Consider the following 13629-nt stretch of genomic DNA (forward strand, 5'->3'; position numbering starts at 1 on the left):
ATCATATACACATTCCTTTGCACTGGAGCATATACAAATTCCTTTATACTGGAGCATATACACATTTCTTTACACTAGAGCATATACACATTACTTTGCACTGGAGCATAAGCAAATTCCTTTATACTGGAGCATATACACATTTCTTTACACTAGAGCATATACACATTCTTTACAATGGAGCAAAAACATATTCTTTTACACTGGAGCATATACAAATTTCTTTAGACAAGTACATATACACATTCGTTTACACTGGAGCATATATACATTTCTTTAGACTAGATCATATACGCATTCCTTTACACTGGAGCATATACACATATCTTTAGACTAGAGCATATATACATTCCTTTTCACTGGAGCATATACACATTCCTTTACACTGGAGCATATACGCATTCCATTACACCGGAGCATATACACATTCCTTTACACTGGAGCATATACACATTCCATTACACTGGAGCATATACACATTCCTTTACACTGGACCATATACAATTCCTTTACAATGGAGCATATACACATTTCTTTATACTGAAGCATATACACGTTTCTTTACACTGAAGCATATGCACATTTCTGTACACTGGAGCATAGACACAATCTTCATGCTGGATATACACACATTTATGCACATTGGAGCATAAACACAAACTTCACCTCGGAGCATATGCACATTTTTACACTAGTTCGAATACATATTCTTCTCGCCTCTACAAACATATATCTCTTACACTGGAGCATAAACATAATCATCCCACCGGAGCATGATAGCCTTATTCACGACAGAGCATACTTATACGGTGATGTGGAAGCGACGGTAACTGCCACAGACACTTAAGAAGGGAAAAAGACAGAATGCATGGAAGTCTGGTGAGGTGTGTGTGTGTGTGTGTGTGTGTGTTTGTAGTGACTATGAGGAGGTTGTGTGGGTAGACATTGCAAGTAGAAACTGAGGATATGAACTTTAAAGACAAAAAAATACTACTCTGGTATTGGCTGATGGTGGAGGGTGAAGGAAAACGTCATGTGGATAGAGACTGGTGACGGAATAAGACTCACCTGGAGGAGGAAGGGTAGAGGGTCTGGCGGCGTCCTGCTGGGTAGTGAGAGGAAGGTGTCCTGTGCCTTACTGAGGACTGAGTGGAAGATATTTTTAGGAATATCCCCTTCTAAGTCCCTCCCTCACGCCCTCGTCTCCTTTACTCTCTCTCTCTCTCCCTTCTCTTATCACCCCTTTACCTTCCTTCCGTCCTTCCTCCATCTCTTAACCACCCCTTAGTTCCCTTATTTACCATCATTTCCTTCATATCCCTGCTCCTTACCTCATCTTTCCCCTTTCTTCTCCTCCCCTTACCATCTTCCCTTGATCCTTACTTCCCTCTCTCCCCCCACCTTCTCTCACAACTCTTCCCTAACCTCTAACCCCTTAACTTGTAAATATATCGCTAATTCCAAAACTTTAAATTGCAGCTACTTAAGGCGTGTGTGTGTGTGTCTCCCCGTCCACTACCGCGTCTCCTGCTCTATCTCCGCTTGGGTCTTGAGTTGTAAGGGCGTTGTCTAGTGTGGCCCCGAACACAGCAGGCTTTCTTAGGGTACTCCAGTTTCCTCTTGGACTAACACTGGATATATGGGTGATGACTCGCACTGGATTTCTTACTGCATTTATTAATCCATCAAAATATACATACTTGACCGAAGGGTCAAGACGTACCTGGCGCTCCTCTCGGAGCAGCCAGGTCAACTGTTATGTTGGCCCATACCAACTCCCTCCCCTGAACCCTCCTCCCCACCGGAATATCAACAAGTTCACGCCAGAAGTTACTATTTCATTTAGGAAAGAAATGGAACCAGTGTTAAACAGAGGTGAACAGTGGTGAACAGTGCTTAAGTCAGTGAGAACAACTCAACAGTAACAGTGGTACCCAAGTTGACCTTTCACACAGTGAGGTCCCAGGTACCCAGTGATAACGGCCCGTGAGACCCAACTACCAGGATGTGTTAATCCGTCTACGATAGGAAGGCCTGGAACCACACCTCACTCATATAACACCATCTGTGAGGGAATTACTACACCACGTGAGGCCCCTCATAACACCATATGTGAAGGAGTTACTACACCACGTGAGGCCCCTCATACCACCATCTGTGGGGGAATTACTACACCACGTGAGGCCCCTCATAACACCATCTGTGAGGGAATTACTACACCACGAGAGGCCCTCATAACACCATCTGTGAGGGAATTACCACACTGAGGCCCCTCATAACACCATCTGTGAGGGAATTACTACACCACGTGAGGCCCCTCATAACACCATCTGTGAGGGAATTACTACACACGTGAGGCCCTCATAACACCATCTGTGAGGGAATTACTACACCACGTGAGGCCCCTCATAACACCATCTGTGAGGGAATTACCACACCACGTGAGGCCCCTCATAACACCATCTGTGAGGGAATTACTACACCACGTGAGGCCCCTCATAACACCATCTGTGAGGGAACTACTACACCACGTGAGGTCCCTCCTAACACCATCTGGGAGGGAGTTACTACACTACGTTTTTGCTGTTCAACATCTACATTAATCTGAATGTTCACTGTATGTTCCTTTACCTTTCTCTAATGAAGGCTTTTGTTAAACCACCAATGTATGTAATAAGTCATTTATGCCCAATGTATATTTTCAGCCTTCGGGCTGCAGAACTTTTTCAATAAACCGTTAATTACATTATTATTATACTGCGTTAACACACTGATATACAAGTACACAAGCAAATGCACGCAAACTCAAGGACACAGTCACACACACACAAGGACTCACACACGCAAACACGCACCGTACATAGAGACATTCGCGCTTAACCACACACGAACACAAGTACTTACACACAGTTGGTATACATAATCGGTATGATATGGGCTAGCCAGTGGTACTTCTCTACACCTCAATATGTCCACACAACATCTTGGTCTGCCGTTGTGGTTCTCATTTCTCCTCATCTACCTGGTATTGTGTTACTTACCATGTACAGAAGATTAATGTGTCTCAACCAATCAACAGGTTTATAAGTATTGAAAATAGACACAGGACCGGTTGATTCCGTTGTGGGTTTACGGATAAATATAAATTGGTTTTACTAGAAATTTTCGTGGTGTTAGTTGCCATTACAGTGATTGATTAAACTCAGGAATATCTTCACTTTTATGATGCAGGAAAGTAAGACGTTAGTACTAGTAATCGTGGCTGAGTTATTGTGTAGAGGTGTCGCGTGTCGTCTGTTACCAGCTCGGTTTTACAGTTCGTGACTTGTTGATCTTAAATCCACTTTATGTGTTTCGCTTGTGTTATATCACTTCTAGGTAGATTGTCATTTAGGATTCAATTATTATGGATAATTGTAACCTAAGGAGAGTCTCGGTTTATTATGAGGTCAGGCAGTGGTTAAGTTCACAATGTTCGATAACTGTCGTCTTTTTGTGTGTTTTTGGGATAATTATATCAGGGAGGTCAGTTGGGATGTTCGCCTCGGTGTTGTAACTTATAAGGTCATATTTCATCGGCACTCGTTGCGCTGTGGGAGTGTATTCCTGTAGCCAGTCTCAAGTATGAGCAGCGTCAGTGTTATTATGGGTAGGGACGAATATAGATGAATACAAGGCTGTTGTATGATGCACAAGACGTCCTCAACACCTCAAGTCCAAAATTATCAAGAATACATTTACTTATTTTATTATTTGATTGAGATAACCATTTATTTTTCTCTCTCGTGAACAATATATATTTTATTGATATTATCCCTTAATGCACTCTGTTTCTGGTGCCCGGGGCCTGACTCTCACTAAGGTGGTAAACACATCTGCCCTGACCAACACAGCCAGACCATCATCCTTTCTTTACCCCACATACCCTTTACTGTTCGTACCTCCTCTGAAATACCTTATTAAGGCGTTAATATACAAAGGAAAAGATTACAAATAAATTTACGTCACTCATAACTATCAGCCATTTAGGTGTTGTAAGTGGGCGAGGTGTTTATGCCTTTGTATTTTTTTTCTTCCCCTCATCACCCACACATGAGGCAGGACTACATCACCTGAGGGGTGTCGCTCAGTCAACACCTAGTGGAGCACCGTCACCAACCCACCCACCCATCACCAGGGCAATAAGGAGCAAATTACTACGTGTTTTTTTTCTTCTCTTTGGCGTGCTCGACTTGTGTTTATCCTCGTAGTTTACCTTGTCGCCGCTACGGTGTTGCTGGCGCCGCTCCAATCTACACTTGATAGTTTTCATGTGTCCGCCGTCACAAATTAACCCTTAATCTGTCAAGCAACAGGAAGTCGTTTTCTGGACATAGTTTGGTGTTTACAATAATCAAATATACAGTATACGCCGAGATGCCGAGTATTATTTTGCAGCTGCGTACTGAATGAATGAATGAGTGAATGAATGAATGAGTGAATGAATGAATGAATGAATGAATGAATGAATGAATGAATGTGTTTCTCACTCGCTCATTAACTTATTCGCTAGAACATTTACTCTGGCCCAATGACACATCTTGCGCCCGATTTTTCGTTACTCTTGAGTTTTCATAAGTAATGTTCGCAAAGCTCTCTCTCTCTCTCTCTCTCTCTCTCTCTCTCTCTCAACAAAAAGATCAAGGCAGGAGCTGCATCACCTCAAGTTAACCTGTAACTACCGTACTCTGATCCACCACTACCTCCATCACCACCACCACCAGCAGCTGTCAACACACGCCTCTTAATCAGTTAACTTCTCCTATAAAAGCATTGGTCAATACTCTTCCTGTGCCAGCGCTCAACACCTTCCAACACCTATTTGTTCTTCTCATTACTTAATTAACACGATTATACATTCTTTCCTTCCTTCCTTCCTTCCTTTCATTCTCTCTCTTTCCCGTTCTTCCCTTCCTCCTTCTTTCTACAACCCCCTTCATCCTTCAATTCCTCCTTCTTTCCTAGCTCCTTTTTTCCTGCCCTCCCTTCCCTCCTACCTTCCTTTCTTCCTAACCTAACCCAATCAATTCATACCAACCTAAAGCTAACCTAACCTAGCCCAACCAAGCCTAACCTAAGCCTAACCAAACCTAACCTGACCATTGAATCTCATGTAAATACAAAGTCAGTGGGAGAGAGTTGAGAGTTGTGAGTATGTCTGCCTCTTTAGTGGACCTTTTAAAGAGCTCTGACTCTTTCTTTTCTAACTCTGAGATGGACTAGAGGAGCTATGCCTGGAGAAGAGTGCGTGGGGTGGAAGAGTAATGTGGAGTAGTGAGGAGTGAGAGGTGGGGGGTGGGTGATTGGTGGAGTGGGGGGTGAGTGGGAGGGTAGGGGGTGAGTGGAGGAGTGATTGGTAGAGGAGTAGTAAGGAGTGAGGGGTGGAGGAGAAGGTGAAGGAGGAGACGTAAGGGATAGAGGAGAAGGAGGAGAGGTGTGAGGGATGGAGGAGGAGGATGAGAAGGAGAGAAGGAGAGGAGAAGCAGGAATGTAAATGTAGACAAGAGGAAAAGGTAACGTGACTCATATTCAACAAACGCTTCCAAGATTAGTTTAGATCAGGTTAGGTTAGTTTTGGTTAGATTAGGTTAGGTTAGGTTAGATTTCAGAGTTGACGAATCACACTACTCCGTCATACCTTCACCAACTTCACCAGGAACTTGGCTCAGAGCTCCTTGAGGCTAACGACGGAACGCGTGTGGTGATGTCCGTAGTGGTTGGTCTGGCTCTTCACCTTCAGCATCAGGCACCGGGTATGTTGTTAGCCGTATGATGAGGTGATAGACGAGGAAGGTATGGAATGGCCGGAGGTGAGGTTGGGAAGGGGAGATTAAGGGGACGGAAGTGAGGGAGAAAAAGGGTAGGAAGGAATATTGGGGGAAGAATAGAGAAGGAAGGGGGAGGGAGGTATAGAAGGGTTTAAGAGAATGAGAAGAAGAAGGGAGAGATAGAGAGAAACAAAGATAGAGAGAGTGACAGATAGACAGAGCAAAAGGAGGAGGAGGGGGCAACAGGAAAGGGGGTAAGAGAGATAATAAAAGTGGTGAAGAGGGATGGAGGAGAGATGGAGAGAGAGAGGGAGGGAAGGAAGGAGAGAGTGATGGAAAAGGAAGGAAGGAGACAGTGGCTGGGAGGGAAGGAAGGAGACAGCGACGGAGAGGGAGGGTAAGGAAATGATGTGAAAAGTAGTGAAAACGAAGCATAATGAAAGACCTGGGAAAGATCAAGGGAGAGAAGGAAGAGGGGGAGATAATGACGATGTAGAGGGTGATAGATGGGAGGTGTTGGAGGGCGGTGATGGATGGGAAAGATGAGAAAGAGACTAATGAAGGGAAGAAGGGTAACGGGGGGAGAGGAGAGGCAGCAGAGGAAGGGAGAAAGGGAGGGTTATGGAAAAGATAAGAGAGGAGAAGAGGATAGCGTAAAAGGAAGAGGGAGGAGAGTAATGGAATGGGGAGGAAAAAAAGGAAAGGATTGGGGGAAGGAGGAGGTGGGGGGTGGTTGGGTGGAGGGAAGGTGAAGTGAAGGAGGGAGGGAGGGAAAGAGGGAGGGAGGAGGGAGGAGGGAGGGAAAAGAGGGAGGGAGGGGGGAGAAAGAAAGGGTGAATATGGACACAACATAGGGCGGAGGTAAGGCGGCGTTGTCTGTTTACAGAGACAAAAATAGAACAGTAACACAGGTAGGAGCACCGGTGGGTGGGAGGAAGAGGAGGGAAAAAAGGGATGTAGTAGGAAGAGGGAGAGGAGGGGGGGGGGGAAAGAGTGGAGGGTAGAGAAGGAGGAGGAAAAATAATGAAGGATGAAGAGTGAGGGGAGGAAAAGAAGAATGGGGAAGAGGAGGAATGAGGAATGAAATAGGAAGTGGGAGAGTAAGGGAATATGTAAGTTGACTGTCTCCTCTCCTCCTCTCCTCTCCTCAACCTTTACCTACACAACATCTCACACCTCAACAAAAACTACTTATGTAAACACCCTGACAGCTACCTCGGGTTACAAGACAGTGTTCACATCTCAAGTATAAACACAAGCAACCCCTGGCCCTCCCTGGTGTCATATTCACGAAGCTTTATTAAGACCAGGAGCTAATTCACGTATATGTAGAAAGAATAAATACAGTAATATATATGTAATTTCTATGTAGGGAGAGTACATTATCATCAGAAATTTAAGTACATGTTTGGGTATGAAGTACAGGTAATTTATATGTGATATATTTCAGGTACAGTAATGTTTATTGGGTGAGAGATTCATTCAAAAAAATTCAAGTAAAGTTTTCAGTATATAGTAAAGGTATATGTTACTTTCTTCAGGTCACAGAATCTTCAAAAACATCAGCGTAAGTACAGGTGTCGGGTTTTAAGTACAGGTGTCGGGTTTTAAGTACATGTGTAGGTTTTAAGTACAGGTGTAGGTTTTAAGTATAGGTGTAGGTTTTAAGTACAGGTGTAGGTTTTAAGTATAGGTGTAGGTTTTAAGTACAGGTGTAGGTTATAAGTACAGGTGTAGGTTTTAAGTACAGGTGTAGGTTTTAAGTACAGGCATAATCAGTGCCACGTGGTGAAGTTATCATACAGGCGGTGTCATAACTTACTGGTTGAGATCACTTACACACCACCCCGCCCACATGACCGCCATTCTTAGACTCGCTAGCGGAAAGTTATGCACATAAATTTTAAGACGTCAGATGTGGACATATACGGTGTGGTGTTGGTGGTAGGAGCACGTGTGGAGCAGTAAGGTTGGTAGGGGCGAGTGTGGGGTAGTTGGGTGGAGAGGCGTGTGTGGGGAAGCTGGGTGGAGAGGCGTGTGTGGGGCAGCTGGGTCGTAGGGGCACGTGTGGGAGTAGTATAGGTCTCAAGACATCGTCACTCCCGTCAAAACAACTCTCCCTTCTCCACTTTATCAGACCACTGTGCTTAAGTTCATACTTGTTATTAACATATAATAATACGGTTATTCCATTGACATATTAGTCTTTTATCACCCACTCATAAGATAGGACGGGCCGTATCTTTACTTTAGTGTAAACACGAATACTGTATATCATTTCATAAGTCCTCGAGCCATTGCCAAGTGGGGGGAGCACTCTTCTGTATGTGAACTGTAGGTGATTTTTTTTTTAAGGGTCATTCACCTAATTATTGCAGGGCACAGATGCTACTGGCTTCCATTTAAGGCAGTCCTGACAACAGTGACTTTTATTTTTCATTCCGAAGAGCATGGTTTTGCCAACAGATCCGTGCACAGTCCCATGGATGTAGACCCTCCACCTGAGCTTGCATATGATTCATTTTTAGTCTCTGACCCGTATACAAGCACCGAGAAATACAGTTGAGGAGTCCGTCACAAGTGTGGGAGATTACTACACCTCTAAGTTCAGCTCAAATCTATGTAATATTTGAAACAAACTCAGAGAGAGGGAAACCCCTATTATTGGGAATCCGTGGCTACTCCTACGGAATAAAAATAAAAAACATAGCAACATAGCAAGCATAATGTGGAGAGGCACAATCCGTAATGAAAATTCACAATGCTTGGCCACCATTTTGCAGGGGGATGGAGCAGCCCTTATCCCAGAAAAACTGATCACTGTCATGATTTTTAACCAAATTTGATTGCAGCTTTTAAATAAAGTTAACGGTAAAGGTTAACGCAAATGAATACGTATTTAAGTCCGCTTCCGCAATTGTTAAAGCAGTTATGGTGGAAGAAACTGACCCAACTCAGCCAGATCCTACCCTCTAACTCGCGTCGTCAACTACCACCGACGTAAAAGCCGACCAGGTGACCCAAATTACTGAAATTTTCATTTGGTTGACAATATTTTACCACATCCCGTCTTAAAGAATGACACCGAAGTCAACGGTCAGCGACATTTAATATTTGCAACACATGCTCGACTACCAAAACATGGTATCTGGTCGCACTTTTAAAATTTGTATTGAAACCATTCTTTTGAAGTATTTGTTAATAGCTTTTTTTGTTTACTTCATTTTTTTAATCCTTTTGTTAATTTATCTTTAACATAATTCGGCCACTAAACTTTTTATGTTGAGATGTTACTGTTTAGCCTTATGATTTGGTCAATAAACTCTAAGGAGGGCGAGTTAGCATAGGGTGCGACTTCATCAGTTACCACATAACTCAACACCTTGTTTATAAGCTCCACCGACCCGTGACGTCATATTCAAAGCTTCGTGAAACACTAAGGATTCGAATCAATTCATGAACGAGGCTCCGAAACATGTGTCATGCAGCTGTGAATCCAGTTTGTATATATTTGTCTTGGTCAATACAACTCGGTGTTATTGTCTTGTTAATGATATAAAAGTTGTAATATTTCTTTCCTGACTTAAATGATCGTCTTTTACGAGTGATAATTGAAATGGAAGTGCTTCAGTTTATTGTGAGTTAGAGAGTGAGGGGCCCCGAAGCTTCAGTAAACTTGAGAATGAGAGCGGTGTTGGTAGGAGCGGTCCAGCCAGTTCACAACGCAAGACGTCCTGCCGGGCTGGATCACCTTGCTCCTGGGGACTACTGACTGTCTGTCGCGGTTAAATATACCTAGCAGTGCTGTTTTGGAAAGTGATTATATGGTAATGGTGCTGGGGAAGTGATTGTGGTATTGCTAATCGAACAGTTCTGCCAGACTTGGAGAGTGATGTGTGGACAAGATGGTGGACCTGTGCCTGCCAGACTCGGGGTCATATGTGGACAAGATGGTGGACCTGTACCTGTCAGACTCGGGTCATATGTGGACAAGATGGTAGACCTGTACCTGCCAGACTCGGGGTCATATGTGGACAAGATGGTAGACCTGTACCTGCCAGACTCAAGAGTGATGTGTGGACAAGATGGTGGACCTGTACCTGCCAGACTCGGGGTCATATGTGGACAAGATGGTGGACCTGTACCTGTCAGACTCTGGGCCTACTCTTGGTGATGGAGTCAAATTTAAATATTTCAGTAAGTTTATATACAATTAATAACCTAGATAGTAAATGGGTAAGTTAAGATTGGTTTTAACGTCCCCGGCAGTTTCTATAGAAAGAGTTAATATTTTGTTGTTTGCACTTTAGATGGAGGTTACGTTACCTTTCAACATTCTTGCATAGTCATTATTTTAGAGGTAATGTTGACCGTTTAATTATTTACAGTAAATACTCCGAAAATTTTGCTACGTCGCCGCGTGTCGTCTGTTTGTTTACAACCGACCAACTCAGTCCGGGTGTACGACGTACTCTTAAGTCCATTAAAATGTAAAATTACCCAAAGCGCTTCAACAAAGTTGCTTTCATTGGTACCAAATATCAAAATAAGTACCTTCTGTTTAATATACGAACATCTGACTTCTCATGATCTTAAATAACGACGAATAGTTTATTATCACAAATTATTCTACCTTTGGATTGATTTATATTTATCCTGACAGTGATACAGCCTAAAATAGATCCACCAATCACAATCATCATGACATACAGCCTTAATTTACCGAGTATTGCCAAGTAAAATTGCCAGTACGAGACCCAGGGTGAGGTCGATGCTTCTTTGGCTGACTGTACATAATTACGAAGATATCGGGCAATTTGGGTAAAATTTTAGTTTCGTACAACCGTGTAATCTGACAATTTTAACAAATGCATTAGATATTTCTCATCATTTTGACTAACTTCCATTCTTGACAATTCTGTTATAAGTGAATAATAATGAACCTAATATAACCTGACCAAACCAACCAAAGAAACGTACCTAACCTTATCTAACTTTCTAGCCGTGGGGCCAACCTTCTTCCATATCAAAGAGAAAGTACTTATTTTGATATCTGGTACCAATGAAAGCAACTTTGTTGAAGCGTCATGGTGTAATTTTCCGTTTTATTTTATTTTATTTTTTTACGTAAGCGTATGATGCGTGGGTCGGTTGTAAACAAATCTTGCGGCGAAAGTGATAAGAACTAAGGAATGGAGGAAACTGCAGCGGGCTTATTGACTCATACTGGGCACTCCCGTTTATACCCAACCCCTATTGCTCATATAAGCATCCAACCCATGTTTGAAGCTATCCAGCGTATTCGAGTCAATGATGATATTTGGTAACTTGTTCCATTCATCCACTACTCTATTTCCAAACCAGTGTTTACCTATTTCAAGCCGAAATCGAAATTTGTCTAATTTGTCTAATTCAAAACCATTGTTACGAGTTCGCTCCTGGTTGGATAGTTTGAGTGCCTTTCTAATGTCCCATTTGTTTAACCCTGACTTCCATTTATACACCTCTATCATGTCGCCCCTCACTCTACGTCTCTCGAGGGAGTGCAAATTAAGATGCTTTAACCTGTCTCTGTATTCAAGGTTCCTAATGCCCGGGATTAGTCTTGTCATTCTCCTCTGGATTCTTTCCAAGGATTCTATATCCATTCTGTGATTCGGTGACCAGAACTGAACTGCGTAATCCAGGTGAGGTCTCACAAGCGCTAGATATAATTTTAAGATGACCTCGCTAGTCTTGTAACTAACACTCCTTTGTATGAACCCAAGTACTTTATTAGCCTTGTTACGAGCAAAAACACATTGTTTACTTGGCTTAAGATTCCTACTTATCATTACTCCTAAATCTCTCTCGCAGTCGGATTCCACAATGGCATCGTTGTTTATCTGGTAACTGGTTTCCCTGTTTACATCTCCTATACTGAGTACTTTACATTTGTCCACATTGAATTTCATCTGCCATTTTTCCGACCATTCAAAAAATTTGTTTAGATCTTCGTGTAGTTTTGCAGTCCTCGTCAGATTTAATTACATGTCCTATTTTAGTGTCATCAACAAATTTACTTATGTTGCTGTCTATGCCGATATCTATGTCGTTTATGTATATAATAAATAATAATGGTCCAAGTACTGAGCCTTGGGGAACTCCACTTGTGACATTGCTCCAATGGGACTTAGTGCCGTTAATGCTCACTCCTGTTTCCTGTCCAGTAACCACGCCCTAATCCATTTAAGGATGTCACCTTTGATGCCATGTGCTTCTACCTTTCTAATTAGTCTTTCGTGGGGGACTCTGTCGAAGGCTTTGCTAAAGTCGAGATATACCACATCATAATTGTGCCCCTCGTCCACCGATTCGAAAACTGATGAAAAGAATGTTAATAGATTAGTTAGGCAAGAACGTCCGCTTGTGAAGCCATGCTGGGAATCATTGATCAATCGGTGCTTCTCCAGGTGATTTCGAATAGAGTTTGAGATGATTGCTTCCAGTAATTTGCCTACTATTGATGTTAGACTGATTGGGCGGTAGTTAGAGGATAGTGATCTATCCCCCTTCTTGAAAATCGGTATTACATTCGCTATCCTCCAGGATTCTGGTACTACACCTGTTTTTAAGGACATGTTAAACAACTTTGCTAAGGGCATACTAAGCTCTTCCTTACATTCCTTTAATACTCTGGCAAATATCTCATCGGGACCAGGTGACTTATTAGGCTTTAGTTTGTCTATTTGCTTACTAACATTGTTACTAGTCACTACTATCTCACTTAATTTGTTTTCTTCACTATCTCTGAATAGAGTCGGTGCCTCGGGTATCATGTTTAAATTTTCGGTGGTGAAAACTGTTGAAAAATATTTATTCAAATTATTGCTCATTTCTCTGTCGATATCAGTGAGCTCGCCGGTGTCTGACCGTATTGGTCCAATCTTTTCTCGTGTTTTAATACCTTCCTTGTCAGCCCTGTCCCTGACTGTAATAATGTCCAATTCGTGTATAAAGGGACTGAACGAGTTGGTACACTTAGCTGTTGTTGTTGTCGTCGTCGTCGTATCCTTGGTGTGTTTCTTCACCACCAGTTTGGTCGTCCCTCTCCTCACAACCTTCCATTCCCCAGAATTATCGTCATTCACCAGCTTTCCTTGTCTCGTTTCTTCCCTCATCCTTGCTATCTCTTCCTTTAATTTCAAGTTTTCTTTCTCTAATTTCAGGTTTTTTTCCTTGGTACTCTCTAACTCGGCCCACAGAAGGGCGTAACCCCGTTCACCAGTAGCACCAGCCATATCTGATAATTATCCCTGGGAGCAGAGCTAAGCAGCCGTGACCTTCCCCCTAGTGAGGTCAGAACACAAATGAGTGACAGGTGTTCACGTATATGATAATAACAAGAGAATAAAACACATCCAATATCTCCTTTAATTGATATTTACGAAGTAAGTGTCATAGAAGAAAAGAGTCCTAGAATTAGTAGATCTATAGATAGCAGATGCCAAAATCCCAGAATGAGATGATTGTACTATCGTGCACAAAAGTCGTGTCCACTACCCATCCACAGTGAGGATTCGAATAGCCTTGATTCTGAAGTTTCGAAACAGCTGGGGGAAATGCCATGGTCGGCCAACAGATGTCGCCCACTGTAGTGTGGGGGGATGAGAGGCAGGTTTACTTATTATTTATACCAACATAATTTCAAGTTGCCTTTTTAACTATGTTTTGTCTTGCAGCTGTTTCTTTATGGTTACGAATTCATAGAACAGGTGCAGTGCCCTGGGTGCTTATTGCTGCTCAGGTCACAATGATACTTTAAAGAATGGAATATATTAAG

This window comes from Homarus americanus, unplaced genomic scaffold (genome assembly GCF_018991925.1).
Source record: "Homarus americanus isolate GMGI-L3 unplaced genomic scaffold, GMGI_Hamer_2.0 scaffold4896, whole genome shotgun sequence".
NCBI classification, from domain to species: domain Eukaryota; kingdom Metazoa; phylum Arthropoda; class Malacostraca; order Decapoda; family Nephropidae; genus Homarus; species Homarus americanus.